Source organism: Mustela lutreola, chromosome 10 (genome assembly GCF_030435805.1).
Source record: "Mustela lutreola isolate mMusLut2 chromosome 10, mMusLut2.pri, whole genome shotgun sequence".
NCBI lineage: Eukaryota > Metazoa > Chordata > Mammalia > Carnivora > Mustelidae > Mustela > Mustela lutreola.
Window position 1 is genome coordinate 34,098,570 of NC_081299.1, and position 15,464 is coordinate 34,114,033.

Below are 15,464 nucleotides of genomic sequence, written 5' to 3' on the forward strand. Positions count from 1 at the left end.
CGCCCTCAGGCCGGCTCCGGCCCCTCCCGGCCCTCCTGGCTAGCCCCCTCCCGTCCCGCCCCAGCCCCGCCGCCTTCTACCGCCCCGCGGTGGCTGCGGGGTGCGGGGCGCCGGCTGCGGGTGGGCGCCCCCGGCTGCCAGGCCCCTGCCCTCACCTGTGGCCGCCCGGGCCCGCCCCACACGCACCCGAAACGAAGGTTGGGGTAGGGAGGGCGCGGATTTTCCCTGGAGTAGCAGCCCCCAAATAACTGCACGGCCGTAGTCCCTTCCCAAAGCCGTGGCCGGGAGCCGCGGACAAAGATCCTGGGGGCGTCGGAACCCCCGGGCGCGGCTTCCCGGGTCCCGCAGGCGCGCGGGAACCCAAACCGGGCCGGTGGGTGGGCGGGCAGATAGGGAGGCAGGCAGGCTGAAGGGGCCAGATAGGCAAACAGGCCTGCCAGCGGTGCGAAGAGATGGAGCGGGAGCCTGCACGCGGGGCGCAGACCCGGCCCGCCGGTTCCCCGCCGCCGCAGGCCCCCGGCTCGCAGACCCACTGGCGCCCCAGACGGACCGTGACACGTTCTGGTTCCGGCGCTGCCGGCACAGCTCCGCGCCCGCCGCCCCCGACCGAGCCGGCGTCGGCACGCAGCGCCCCCCCTTCGGGAGCGCGCCCCCCCCATCCGTTCTCGCTCGCTTTAGCTCCTTGGTGACAGCGGTGACACCCAGACGCGCGCACCTACCCCCGATCTTTGCGGCGAGACAGACATCCTCGTGCGTGCACCCACACTCTTACCCACAGATGCCCGCATGCAAGCCCGATCATACACACACACACACACACACACACACACACACACACACTCACGCCCGCTGGTCCTAGGGCTTAGCCTCGAGGAGCCACCAAACCCAGACCGACGGCAGGACAGACAGAGGCGCGGGCCGCAGCGCTCCCTTCCCCAAGCCCCCTTACCATGCTGCAGCCCCTGGCCCAGGCGTGCTGGGTCCGCACCGCGGTGCGCCCAGGTGGCTTTCTTAAAGGGAAAGTTGCATCAGCCTCCCGAGGCTCAGTGCCGCTGCGAGTCCGCCCGCCCCGCCGCTGCGCTCGCGGCTCCTCCAGAGCTTGTTGTGTTTTGGTTTCGGGGAGGCGGGGGCCAAGAGTTTGGTGAAAGTTTGGAGAGTGGAGAAGGCTTGGGAGACCTAGCCAAGTCCCTCCCCTCCCTGAACACAGCTTCCCTGGCCTCTGTCCCCCCCCCTCCTCCATTTCATCCCCACCCCACTGGCCGACTTCTCAGGCTCCTCCTCCCGGGGAATAAAATTACAAGTCTCTCCAGCTTTCAGATGATTGATCCCCATAACCCCTGGGAGTGGGCTCCACAAAGGAGCCCCCTTCGCCCTTGCCTGCTGCCCCCCCCGCCCCCCCTCCAACCCCCAGCTGGGGCCCTTGGAGGAAGCAGATGTCGTTGCCCACTTCGGACTAGCCTGGAATGAAGCCAGAAGACCTGGGGCGCTTTGGGGGGCTGGGGCTGGAGTTGGCCTTATAGGCCCCTGGTCTTCTGCGCCTGCGTTGCCCCCAGGGAGAAGTCAGAGCAAATTCCATTGCCTTTGGAGCGGTGCCTCTGGGGACTATGGGCACAGCTGGGTAAGGCCCAGGTCCTAATCCTCGGAACTGGAGGTCTAGGGGTAACTCTTCCTCCAGGGAGACTCCTTGGGCTACTGGTCAGCCCTACTTGGCTGCTTGTGTTGAGGGCTGCAGACACAAATCTGGGCCCCTTAATTCCCTCCCTGGGGAGTCAGACCTGGGTTCCAATACTAGATAAGGGAGACTTTGCCAAAAGGAGTTTGCTGAGCCTCAGTTTCCTCCTGGGGAAGTGGAGAGGATGAGCTGAGATAATGTGTATCCTTGTGTATAACACACATTGCTCCAGGCTGCCTCCCTGGGCAGCAATGCCTGGCAGTTGGTGGAAAGTTTGCTTCCCTTGTGAGAACCACCAGTTTGTACTGGCAGTCAGAGAAACAGGTCTTGCCCCAGCCTGAGAGGGGCATCTGCCTAGCAGGGGCCCAGCCTGGGGAGATGGTACGCCCTCTGGACCCTGCCTCTATTTCTCACTGTGGTCTTGTTGTTCCCTGGGGACAGTCACCCTCCAAGAAGCTGATAGCACACACCAAAGTCACACAAGTGAGATTCCACTCGATTAATTTACGATCAGAGGCATTGAGCAAGATAATAGGTATCAGGCACAAACATTTCCTGTCCACAGGAGTGCTCTCAGGCCACACACAGCCCATTTCACAAACTCTCCCCAGGGCTGTAGGCTCAGACCTTACAACCTATTTACACTGGAGACCTGATTGGATCTGGAGAGACTCTTTACCTTATCACCAGATTATTTGCATTTTTACCTTGTTCCCAAACCTAGCAGGGACAGCAGGTTAGAGAGTTCTGTTCTGTTCTAGAACGAATGGCCAAGTGTCCTGTGCATGTATGTGCCCGTGCGTGCACGAGTGCACTTCTGCCCGGGGAGTCAGCTGGGCCTGTGTCCGCTTACCCTGTGGATTTGAGGAGGTGGGTCTGTGTTTGCTAGAGGAGTTGTTGTGCACTGCCACCACTTTGTGCAGTGGCGTGTGTGTGTGTGTGTGTGTCCCCAACTCCGGGGACTGGCAGCATCAAATTCGACAGGAGTGTCGAAGCCCTCCTTGACACTCCTGCCTAGGACATGCATTCTGTTTCTGGTTTCGCTCTCCCTCCTTCTCTGGAGTCTCTTGGAAGAGGCCCGGAGGTAGGGAGTGGGGACAAGGAAGTGTGTGAGAGGGGGTTTCACTGGGCTCCTTGGCTCTTGGAGCAGTAGATGGAGAGTGAAGGGGCACAAGAAGGCCCCAAGCAGATCAGTGAAGTGTCTGATGATTATTAGGCCTGAGGAGACTTCCTATCTCACACTAAGGCATCCATATGAAGGGAAGCATTTCAGGAGACTCAGAACCAGATGCCCAGGAGGCCCTCAGGCTTTGGGACTGGGGACAGGGGAGGGTGAGGTTCTCAGGGTTCAGCAACCTGAGGCCTTACTGGGAGGATAGTTAGGCATTAATTGGGAGTGGGGAGGTGCGGAGGCAGTTATCACCTTAGTCCATGGGTTGGGGGAAAAGATTTTCCCTGGGGTGTTTGGTAGACAGAGATGACAGAACACAAAATATATTTGTAAACGTATAGAGAGATTCATGGAAATGTGTATTTTACCCACCTTGATCCAGAAAGGGCTTTAGGCAGCCATACAGTGAGTTGAATCCTGAGGAGAAACTTGAGAAAGATTTTGGCTCCCTGAGACAGGGATGAGAGCAGCTGTGTGTTTTTTTTTTTTCTTCCCCAACTAAAATGAGGCCCCAAGGGAGGCAGGTCTGGGCCGAGCCCAGGTCAGAACTGGATGGCCTTCGTCCCTGGCTGGGAGCTCCTGGCCCTGGGCAGCTGGCCCACAAAGTGGGAAGGGCATGGCTAGCCTGGACCATTGTCAGGAGAGTAGGGGGATCAGGCCTAGGACAGACAAGAGGACCAGTGGAATCTGCTGACCTGCTGACCTGCTGCTTCTTGTCTTCTTGGGGCCGGGCAGCGAGAGGGCAGGCAGCCTGCGGTGGGGCCCCACCCACTGTGGGCTAAGGTGTGTCTCCCAAGCCTCCAGTTACAGTGCTATTTCCTGGGAGGGCTGCACCCAGTGTCGGATCCCCCAGTGCTGGCTGGCTTCCTCCTTTGTTGTCATCAGCCTGCAGGATCAAGGCCTCTGTTGGGACACACAGAGTTGGCTTGGGCCTGTGTCTGTGGCAATAGGGATAAGACCAGACGTGGGCCGCTTCTAGAGGGCACTGAAGGAGCTTGGTGCAAGGGTGCAGAGGGGGAGGGGCCCTGCTGAGACGTTGGGGGAGGGTAGACCGTTGTTTTGGGTAGCAGCCTGTTCTGACCATTGATCTCCACCTGCTTGGAGTCCCAGCCTCAGGAACAGGGCAAGATTGTTGGGAGTGGCCCGCCTGGGCTCGGCTCTCAGATTCTTTCTCCTTGAACTTGGAGCCCAGTGCTCAGTACCTGGCATCTTCCCTGTCCTATCCTAATGCAAGGGAGCAGGTTAAATTGGTTCCCAATCCAGGAGATGTCTGTGGGGTTCCGTGTGTCCCTCAGATCATTCTGTTGAGCTGTCTCTGGGTCTGGTCCAAGGGGGCAGCATGAGCCAATCATGGAGCTCAGAGCAGGGTGTCAGGCTGGATCTTAGCAGCTCCGGGTGAAATTAGGCCTATAGACTGGAAACGTTGGCTTTGGCCCTGTCTGGGGGTGGGTGGGTGGGTAGGCCCAATGTCCAGAGCGTGCAAAACCCGGATTCTAAAACACCATAGATCTCCCCAAATCCAGAATACCCAATGCCAAGGGCGCCAGAGCTCCTAACACTTTAGAGAACCCAAAATCCAGAGTTCTCAATACCCAGAGCCTCAGGGGTCCAATACCCAGGTGGGCTTATGCCCAGGGTACCCAACATCTAGATCATCCAACATTCCTAATACCCAATTTTGAGTGCCAATGTCCCAACCCACCAGAGAACCACCTGGAGGGGATGGAGGAGTGCCCCTGCATGGCCCCGAGACCTTCAGGGACTGGTGTAAACTGGGGAGCGACTATCACTGGAGTTGGGGCTGTGGGTAGTGCTGGAAATAGCAGTTATGCTTCCTCGTTGCCCCCATCTTGGGTCCGCAGAGGCCAAGAGGGGACACAGAAAGGCTGGCTTTCTCCCAGGCCCACCCCCACCCCAGTCACAGGTCCCGTATAATCAGACATCCATGGACTTACCACATTAGGAGTGTCCGTGTGCAAGGTACTGAGAATTTGCTAATCTCTAGGAATACAGAGGAATACATGAGGGGAGAGGGGTTCCCGCTCTCCCATGTGGGAGGTAGGATAGTGTGCCTCTGCTGGTGTGTTGGTGTAGCTCACCATGTGGCCATCTGTGGCCGAAGGCCTGGCCGTGAGATGGAACGGCTGTTGGCGTGTGATGGTGTTGGTCAGAGGCTGTGAACATAAACTTGCTGACACAAGCAAGCTGACATACGTGACTGTCAGAACAGGTCTGGCTTTGTCCACCCGTCAGGACATCCTTCTAGTCGCTCCCCACCTTGCCACTTTCCACGGGAAGTGATGCAAGGTCCCTATTCGCCAGCATCAGGCCTCCCTGTGGGGAGTAGGGGGCTGGCTCAGAGCTAGAGGCTCATCCCCAGAGCCACCCTGCAGTGGTCCTAGAGATTTCTCCAGCCCCTGCCAGATCCAGATCCTCTTTGAATTGAGAAGACCAGAAGAGGGGTGGCTCTAAGTGAAGCAGCCAATACCAAAAATAACCATCTACCCTGGAGAGGATGCTGGGACATTCAGCCCAACCCACCCTGCTGACCTGGAGCCTGGCTGGGACTCCTGTCTCACTCCACTTCCCCAACTCCCATCTTGGTGGCCCCTTTAGACTCAGAGGAGGAGCAATGATGTCACCACAGATGATGACATCACAGGGAGCTGTGACATGGCAGGGAGAGACACCAGGCTCTGGGTGTGGGTGGCATAGGGCTGGGTGGGTGGGGCTCCATCTGCTGGCAGCTCCCCAAAGTCCCAGCAGCTGGGGATGGCAGGACTGGATAAAGCCATGTTCGGGGGCCCTGCCTTATCTGTCCCCCCCACATGCCTGATAAGCCTCTTACCAGGGCAGGCCCAGGGTGCAGGCAGGGAGCAGGCTGGAAAAGAGGAAAGGGTCAGCTGTGTCTGGCTGAGCTCCAGGACAGACAGCAGGGGTCAGGGTGTCCTCGCAGAGCCCCAGGAGGCAGAGGGGAGGGGTCCCTGGGATAGCAATGCAGAGCAGGGGTTAGGAACAGGGTTTCTGAAGCCAAGATGCCTGCTTTCCTACCCCAGCTCTTCCATTTCACATGCGGGTAAGCTGGGCCCTCAGTTTCTACAATGTTCCTCAACAAGAATACTATTAGCAGTGACCATCAATCATAGTATTGTGGGGATCAAGTATGTGTGAAGTAGGCATAGAAAAGGGCCTGGTATATAGTAAGTACTTGTCCTGCTTCCTAGGTGACATCAGAATTCTCACCCAGAAAGGCCCATCCTACCCAGCAGCACATTCTGGTGTCTTGAGCCTCACTGGGGTCTGGGGTTTTCGGGGGCTGTACAGCCCCATGCACATCCCCGTGTGCACCCCCATACCTTCCCAGTCTGCACCTGCCTCAGGAATCCTTCCCAGGAATCCCAGTCTTTCTGGCCTGGTTTCTTCCTGCACCCCCTATGGACACCTTGGAGCCCTGGTGCCCTCTGGTGACAAAAGCCATACATGGCAATTACAGCTGGATCCCTGGGCACATCTGGCCAGACAAGGTGTTGTCACTTGTCCGGTTATTTTGTGTCGTCCTCACATCAAGTTTACAAGGTAGGAATGACCTCCATTCTCTAGAATTAAGGCTAAAGAAGGTTAAATAATTTGCCCAAGGTTACAGAACTAGTACATGGTAGAACTTGAACTTGAGTCCAAGTTGGTCCCGTCTCCCAAATCTACACTCTCATCGTGTGAACAGTATGCATACAGAGTTGCATGGCAACCCAGGAGATGTTTTTTGTGCCATACTGATAGCTTGAGTGTAACTATGACTGGGTGTATGGCCATTGAAATTCTCCAACTGTGACTATAAAACGTGAATTGGTTTTAAGAACAATAAGGTTGGGTGTTTGACTACTGGGATCTTTTGTTGGCTATGATGTGGCTGATTGCATTGTGTGAGTATAAACCATGGTCGGGGTTGTCATTGATGTTGTCTGAAATTGGCCATGGTAAAACGTGTGGCTCGTCTGCCCACACGTGCGTGTGTGCCTGCGTCTGGTGCTGGCATGTGTGGTTATTGAGACTGTGTGGGGGAAGGTGACAGAGGGCCCTGAGTTCCCAACACCATTTGCCTTTGCAGTCTCAGGACTGTGTCTGCTCACCATGACACATATGATGGATGACTTCACATGCCTTGTGCACTCCCAGGGGCCGAACCACTTCTGAGTCCTCTCTCCGCCCCTTTTTGGAGGAAGTAAAGCAAATAGTACCACAAATGGAATTGACTTTCATTTTTTTCCATGGGATATTTGAGAGAGCATTTTACGAACCTTTGAATGATATCTCCCCCAAAAAGGGTCATTTAAAAAGAAAAGTCAATACAACCACTCTAATTCTTTAATTCAAATTTAAGCACCGATTCTCAAGGTCTTGTTTGAAGTTTTCCAGGGGTCTCCAGAACCCTTACAGGGGACCCACAAGACAAAAACGATTTTTATAATAATGTCAAATTTTTATTTGCTGTTTTCCCTTTGTCGATATTCACGTTAGTGATGCAAGGGCAGCAGGCGGGCAGTTCTAATCTGATGCCCAAGGAGGAATCAGGGCGTGGCTCCCAACTGTACCAGCAAGCTTTGAATTTTGTCTGCCACTGTGCATGCGCAGAAGAAAAAAGAGAGAGGAAAAAGGATAAAAGGGGAAAAAAAGGCCAGTTTCACTTAAAAATGTCTTGATGAAACAGTAAAATTATTAACTATTTTAACTTTCAACCCTTAAGTGTCTTTTCAATATTTTTGTGACAAATGGGAAGTATACATAAGGCATGTCTTCTGCATTCTGTTGTATGATAGTAATCTTGGAGAAAAGCACTTATGCAGTCAACTTACGAGCTGAAAGTCGTTTTTCTCACTCGTTTTACTTAAAAAAACAAATGACAAAAAATAGTCAGGCTTGGATATTTGGCATCCACTTTCTCCAAAGTGAACCAAGTGAGCCCGTCACTTCAAGGGAAACAACTTCTTAGTGTTTGTCGCCATTGATAAAATTAGAGCTTTCAAGTGAAAATTAGAATTTGGCAAATATCTATCTGCTACTGTGAGTTTGAAATCTTTTCAAAAATTTTTTAAAAGATTTTTTATTTATCTATTTGACAGACAGAGATCACAAATAGGCAGAGAGAGGAAGGGGGAGGCAGGCTCCTCGATGAATGGAGAACCCCCGTGGGGCTCCATCCCCAGGACCCTGAGACCATGACCCGAGCCAAAGACAGAGGTTTGTTTGTTTGTTTTAAGATTTTATTTATTTATTTGACAAACAGAGATCACAAGTAGGCAGAGAAGCAGGCAGAGAGAGAGGAGGAAGCAGGCTCCCCACTGAGCAGAGAGCCCGACGCAGGGCTCGATCCCAGGACCCTGAGATCATGACCTGAGCCGAAGGCAGAGGCTTTAACCCACTGAGCCACCCTGGCACCCAGGCACCACATCCAAAGGCAGAGTCTCAACCCACTGAGTCACCCATGTGCCCCTGAAATCGTTTCAGTTTTGATGAGGTTGGTGATGACATCAATGAACTGGGGGGGGGGGGTTTGTTTGTATTGTATAATGAAATGTGTCAGTATTTGGAAAATCTGCATAACTCAGTGAACCGATATCTTCCAAATGACCGGGATGTGATGTTCAAAATCACACATGGATAAAAGATGCATTCAGGGTGCAGGACAGACCCATGAGATTTCATGTAACAGAATATGAAAACCTCTTTAATGGAGTTTCAGATTCCACACTGCAACTAACCTTCAGGAAACTATGCCTGGCGAGTTTTGGTGTGGTATGAAAGAATAAGCACAGTGGATAAGTCTATTCAAACACTTCTCCCTTTTCCAGCTACATACATTGTGAGGCTGAATATCCTTTGCATAACTCAGCCAAACCAACATATGGTGACAGATTGAATGCAGAAGCAGGTATAAGAATCCAGCTGTCTCCTGTCAACCCAGACATTAAAGAGATTTACAATAATGTAAAACAATGTCACTGTTCTCATTAAAGTTTTCATTTTGGAAAATACACAGCTATTTTTCGTAGACATTTTTTTTTCTGTTAACCTGTAATACATGGATATTGTTATTTTCAATTTATATGTATTTTAAGTGTCTCTCACTTTTAACTTTGAATATAGTGAATATGAACAGATAAAACCCACTTAAAAAGAACTTTTTGGGGGAATTCCTGGGTGGCTCACTTGGTTAAGCCAAGGCCTTCGGCTCAGGTCATGATCCCAGGGTCCTGGGATTGAGTCCTGCATTGGGATCCTTGCTCAGCGGGCAGCCTGATTCTCTACTTGCCTCTGCCACTCTGCCTGCTTTTGCTCGCTCTCTCTCTCTCTGACAAATAAATAAATAAATAAATAAAATCTTAAAAAAAAGAACTTTCTGGGTCCTCAGTTATTTTTAAAAGTACAAAGAGGTCCTGAAATAAAGTTTGAGAACCACTGAATGGGGGGTTTTATTATTTTTTAATAAATATTTAGTTATTTGAGAGAGAGAGGGAGAGCATGAGCAGGGGGAGGGGTAGAGGAAGAAAGAGAATCTCAAGTAGACTCCCCCGCTAGGCATGAAGCCTGACTCGGGGCTCCAACCCACACAGATCATGATCTGAGCTGAAATTACCAATCAGGTGCTTTAACCAACTGAGCCACCCAGGTGCTGCTGGAGTTTTATTTTGAAAACAAAAAAAGACAACAAAATTGTATTATAAACATTAAAATGGCTAAGAGACTACACCATGATTGTCCCCATTGCCAGAAGAAATGTTAATCAGGGCACCTGCGTGGCTCAGTGGGTTAAGCCTCTGCCTTTGGCTCAGGTCATGGTCTCGGGGTCCTGGGATTGAGATCTGGCATAGGGCTCTCTGCTCAGCAGGGAGCCTGCTTCCCCCTCTCTGCCTGCCTCTCTGCCTACTTATGATCTCTGTCTGTCAAATAAATAAATAAAATCTTTAAAAAAAAAGAAGAAATGTTAATCATGTGACCCAGTAGAGGTGTTAGGTAATCACATTGCAGTATAAATGTATCAAATCAATATGTTTTTTGCCTTCAACTTACACATTATATGTCAATTACATGTCAATGTTTAAAAGAGAGCCCCTTTTCTGCCCTAGACCTCTCTGATTAGTGTACCATGAGAAAGTAAGTTTATCCTACTGCCTACATGCCAAAGCCCATAAGCTACAGATTTTTAGTGTGTTCCTACTGTAGTTGGCAGCATTCCCTCTCCCTCATGAAGGGTGCACCTTCTCCCCACAAAGCCTCGTCTTTCTTAATGAGAAAAGAAATTGATCCTTACGAACTCCTGCCCTCGGGACTGATAACATCGGCTGGTGGGCAGCGACCTGTGTGGTTACTGCTGTTCTTGCTTCATACCGTCTCTTCTGTTTCTAAGTGCACTTTTTTTTTACACTATTATTTATTGAGTACATTCTGTGTTAAGAACTTCACATTCACTTTCCCATTTAGTCCTCACAATGACCCACAAACCAGTTACTATTCTTCCCATTTTATAGATAAGAGAACTCAATCTCAGAAAGATTAGGAGAGGGACGCCTGGGTGGCTCAGTTGGTTAAGCAGCTGCCTTCGACTCAGGTCGTGATCCCAGAGTCCTGGGATCCAGTCCCGCATTGGGCTCCTTGCTCGGCAGGGAGCCTGCTTCTCCCTCTGCCTGCCACTCTGTCTGTGCTCACTCTCTCTGACAAATAAATAAATAAAATCTTAAAAGAAAAGAAAAGAAAAGAAAAGTTAAGAGAAACCTCTAGGAATGTAACTGAATTTAAATCCCTTTTGTTTAAAGAAAGAGGAATATTTTTAAAATCATATAATTTTTTTTCACTGCAAGGGCACTCCCTAATCCCCATCCCCTATTGCACCCATCCTCTGTCCCTTTCCCTCTGGTCACCACCAATTTGTTCTCTAGAGTTAAGAGTCTGTTTCTTGGCTTGTCTCCCCCTCACACACTCCTTGCTTGTTTGTTTTGTTTCCTAAATTCCACATACGAGTGAGATTATATGGTATTGTCTTTCCCTGACTTATTTCACTTAGTATAATCCCTGAAGGTCTATCCATGTTGTTGCAAATGGCACGATTTCATTCCTTTTTGGGGTGCCTGGGTGGCTCTGTCATTAAGCTTCTGCCTTCAGGGACGCCTGGGTGGCTCAGTGGGTTAAAGCCTCTGCCTTCGGCTCAGGTCATGATCCCAGGGTCCTGGGATGGAGCCCCACATCCATCTGGCTCTCTGTTCGGCGGGGAGCCTGCTTCCTCCCCTCTCTCTGCTTGCCTCTCTGCCTACTTGTGATCTTTGTTTGTCAAATAAATAAATAAAATCTTAAAAAAAAAAAAAAAAGCATCTGCCTTCAGCTCAGGTCATGGTCCCAGGGTCCTAGAATCGAGCCCCCTGTTGGGGTCCCTGCTCAGCGGGAAGTCTGCTTCTCCCTCTCCCACTTCCCCTGCTTGTGTTCCTCTCTCACTGTCTTTCTCTGTCTGTCAAATAAAATCTTGGGAAAAAAAAAAAGATTTCATTCTTTTTTTAAGGTGGAATAATATTCCATTGTATAGATACACCACAAAAGACCCTTTTTTTTTTTTTAAGATTTTATTTATTTATTTGAGAGAGAGAGAGAGAGTATGAGAAGGGGGAGGGTCAGAGGGAGAAGCAGACTCCCTGCCAAGCAGGGAGCCCAATGCGGGACTCCATCCTGGGACTCCAGGATCATGACTTGAGCCGAAGGCAGTCGCCCAACCAACTGAGCCACCCAGGCGCCCCACAAAAGACCCTTTTAATTCATACATTCAAAAAGTTATTTACCTGAAGTTTAGTATTTTTTTAAATTTTTTATTTTTTATAAACATATATTTTTATCCACAGGGGTACAGGTCTGTGAATCGCCAGGTTTACACACTTCACACTACTCACCAAAGCACATACCCTCCCCTATGTCCATAACCCCACCCCCTTTCTCCCAACCCCCCTCCCCCCAGCAACCCTCAGTTTGTTTTGTGAGATTAAGAGTCACTTATGGTTTGTCTCCCTCCCAATCCCATCTTGTTTCATTGATTCTTCTCCTACCCACTTAAGCCCCCATGTTGCATCACCACTTCCTCATATCAGGGAGATCATATGATAGTTGTCTTTCTCTGCTTGACTTATTTCACTAAGCATGATACGCTCTAGTTCCATCCACGTTGTCGCAAATGGCAAGATTTCATTTCTTTTGATGGCTGCATAGTATCCCATTGTGTATATATACCACATCTTCTTTTTTTTTTTTTTTTTTTTAAGATTTTATTTATTTATTTGACAGACAGAGATCACAAGAGGCAGAGAGGCAGGCAGAGAGAGAGAGGAGGAAGCAGGCTCCCTGCCAAGCAGAGAGCCCGATGCGGGGCTCGATCCCAGGACCCTGGGATCATGACCTGAGCCGAAGGCAGAGGCTTTAACCCACTGAGCCACCCAGACGCCCCTATACCACATCTTCTTTATCCATTCATCTGTTGATGGATATCTAGGTTCTTTCCAGAAGTTTAGTATTTTAACAATTGTTTTTTGTAACAAGTCAGTACTGAAGGGAGGCACCAGTACAGATCCTCCCCTGAGCCCCATCGGTGCCCTCCCACTTGGGTCCTCGTCCCTGAGCCCCCACTGACGTCTCCTGTCATATTTATTTGTTTATTTATTTTAAAGATTTTATGTATTTATTTGACAGAGATTAGAAGTAGGCAGAGGCAGGCAGAGAGAGAGGAAGGGAAGCAGGCTCTCTACTGAGCAGAGAGCCCGATGTGGGGCTCAATTCCAGGACCCCGGGATCATGATCTGAGCCAAAGGCAGAGCCATTAACCCACTGAGCCACCCAGGCGTCCCTCTCCTGTCATATTTAGGGCATGTTTGCCCCAAGCCTGAAGTCTTGTACCTATGTCTAGCCTGGATTTTTCCAGAACCTTTATGCTGAGCCTTCATCCCCTCTCTTTTTCTCTGGAACCTCTCTGAGCCCTTACCCTGGGGCAACATGCTTGAGCTCCTCACCCAGCCTCCGGGCCTGAGCCCACTGATCAGTCCTCACAGCAGAACCCTGCCCTCGGTGAACTACAGGTGGATTATGGCCTCTGAGGTAGTCCGTTTCAGGGAGCCGCAGAGGAAGTAGAGGCCGGAGGCTGCGGATGGGGCCTGAGCTCAGAGAGTGGGAGTGGAGACAGACCTGGGCACTCAGCCCCCAGCCATGGTCGGGAATGTTCTCAGAGAGCACTGACCTCTCACCCCAACCCGCCGCAGTTCCAGGATCCGCTGCCTCCCCTGTCCCCACTTCAAGGCCTGGCAGCCGCCTCTGGAGCAACTGGGGTATCACCATGGCAACCAGGCCAGGCCAGTGTGTGGGTGGGGCTGCTTTAAAGACTTATTGCCCCAAAACCCAGGCGTGATTCTTTCATTTTGGTAATCCTCAGGGGCCCTGTGGGTGAGGGGTCTGGAACAGGAGGGACCCTTTGCTCCCCACCATGACTCTCAACCCAGAGAGATGTTTCTCTGGACTCAGCCAGATCCTGCCAGAGACAATCTAGTGGAAAGCCCAAGATCTCTGTCTGGGGGGCTCCCGGGCCCCCACCAACACAGTAGGTGCCTGTGGATCTTGCCCCACCCTGACTCCCCAGTAGCAGAGCTAGAGGGGAGGCTGGACGGTCTGACCTCTTGCCCTTGCCCTCCGGGCTGTGATTTTTCAGGGGTAAAAACTTGTCCATGGAGAACCTGATGGGAGGAGCGGAGGAGTGGCTGTGGGGGTGGGCGCTGCCCGGGGCTAGGTGACCTACACAGAGGTCTCGTGTGGGCGATTAGCTGTCACGCTGGGTCTAAGCTCCTTACCCTGAGAATCTAGCCTCCCCACCCCCAGGTCTAATCCTGAGGTGGGGGGAAGGGCCTTGGTGGGTCCCTGGTGACCCATTTAGCATAACCAGCTATGGCCCTCTTGGCTGTGTAGAGCCTCTCTCCGTCCCTGGGAGCGTCTCTGCCTCTTCCTGCCTTGTCTTGGCATCTGGGTTTCTGTCTCCTTGTCTCCGCCTCCGTGGGTATTTTGTGCCTTGTCTCTGTGAAGAGCTTTGTGGCTCTGACCCTGTGAAACTCTGGTTGGGAACAGAGGGCAGGGATGCCACTAGGTAATGGGTTATAGAAAACTCAGTGACAGGAAGTTTTGGGGACACAGGCTGGTAAGTGACCTGGGGTTTTAGACAACCCGGGATCTAGGAAGCAATGTGTTGTGGGTGACCCAGCGTGTGAGGAAAATTGGGTTGTTTGTATTTGACACTTGCGTCGGGTCGCCCTGAATTGTGGCTAATGCAGCATCTGGGTCACTCCATGGTAGCGATTCAAAAAGAACCTGGGAGACTGTAGGAGTGGCCACAGTGGTTTTCATCAGAGGGTGATCCGTTTGTGTCTGGAGACAGTCTAGGTTGTCACAATTGGGAGAAAGGTGTGCTAAGCGTCTAGTGGGAGGAGGCCTGGAATACCGCTCACATCCCACAGCGCACAGGCCCCCCACAACAAAGAATATGGGGCCGACATGCAGACTGTCTGCTCCGAAGCTGGCTGCCCAGGCTGAAATCCCAGCTTTTGCACTTTGCCATCTTGAGCAATTTTCCTCCTATCTAGCATGGACTACGCTTCTGCGGTTATTGGGGTTACTGGGCCCATACCTGGAAAGTGGTCCTCCTAGCGCCTGGCACTTAGTGACTCTTGTTCATTGAGAGAATAAGAGTAGATCTAGATCCCGGGACTCAGACATTCTCTCCCTTTCTCATACAGCTTCTTCTGCAGGTGGGACTCTTCCGGAATCCACACAAGATTCCCCACGCAGGAGCCACACAGGGAGCCACACAGCCAAAAGCAGCTCAGGTCTTCCATCACAGGGGCCTTGGTTGGGTCAGAGGAACAGAGAGAAGCTTTTCCTGGCTTCCCTACTTCCAAATCCCGAAGATCGGCTCTGATTGGCTTAGCGGGCACCATGTAAATACATTCATTAACTCTTGTCATCTTCATACCACCAACGTGGGGAAGTAGGTAGACGCTCATACCTTCCTCTTCCAACAGCTAAGGAAACTGATGCGCAGAGACGAAGTAACTTGCCCAAGTCTACACGGCCAGTAAACAGCAAGCAATGGGATTTGATCCGAGGCAGTCTGGCTCAAACACGTGCCCTCGCAAAAGCCACCATCTTGAATATATTTATGTTTAGATATGTCCGTTTTTGTCAAAAAAGTATAATAAGAAGTAACGTTTTATTATCAAGGCTCAGTCATAGAGGGGTTTTCAACACTCAAGGTTGCTCGTTTTTGTTTTTCTAAGATAAAGTAGTTGTGCTAATAACATGAAGGCACCCATTCTCTTGGGTGAGCTACTGAGAGATTAGTCCTGACTTTAGATATAACAGCCTTGGGGAGAGGAAACAAGGAGAGCTGGTCCTGAGACAAAAGGTCCAGGGAGAAGGGAGGAGAAGATGCAGGTGGGGGTGACCAGGAGAAGAATTAGGTCTAGAGAGGAGACCGCCCGGTCATGAGGTGGGGTTGTCAACAATGTTGACCTATCTTTAATGTTTTCGTAATGATCCTAGACCCAACTCAACCCTTTG

At 51.2% G+C, this 15,464-nt stretch overlaps 1 protein-coding gene across 3 annotated transcripts in view; it reads right to left on the minus strand.

Annotated features, from left to right (window-relative positions):
- Positions 1–1,158, minus strand: part of SLC6A9 (solute carrier family 6 member 9) — a 31,258-nt gene extending 30,100 nt beyond the window's left edge. Inside the window, exon 1 of one of the 3 annotated variants that reach the window (XM_059134901.1) lies at positions 950–1,158. The gene's annotated coding sequence lies outside the window, so the exon portion shown is untranslated. Of the gene's footprint in view, positions 1–186; positions 556–719; positions 801–949 lie in introns of those variants that run through there. The other 2 variants (XM_059134902.1, XM_059134904.1) reach the window with 2 other exon arrangements.
- Positions 1,159–15,464: the final 14,306 nt, after the last annotated feature.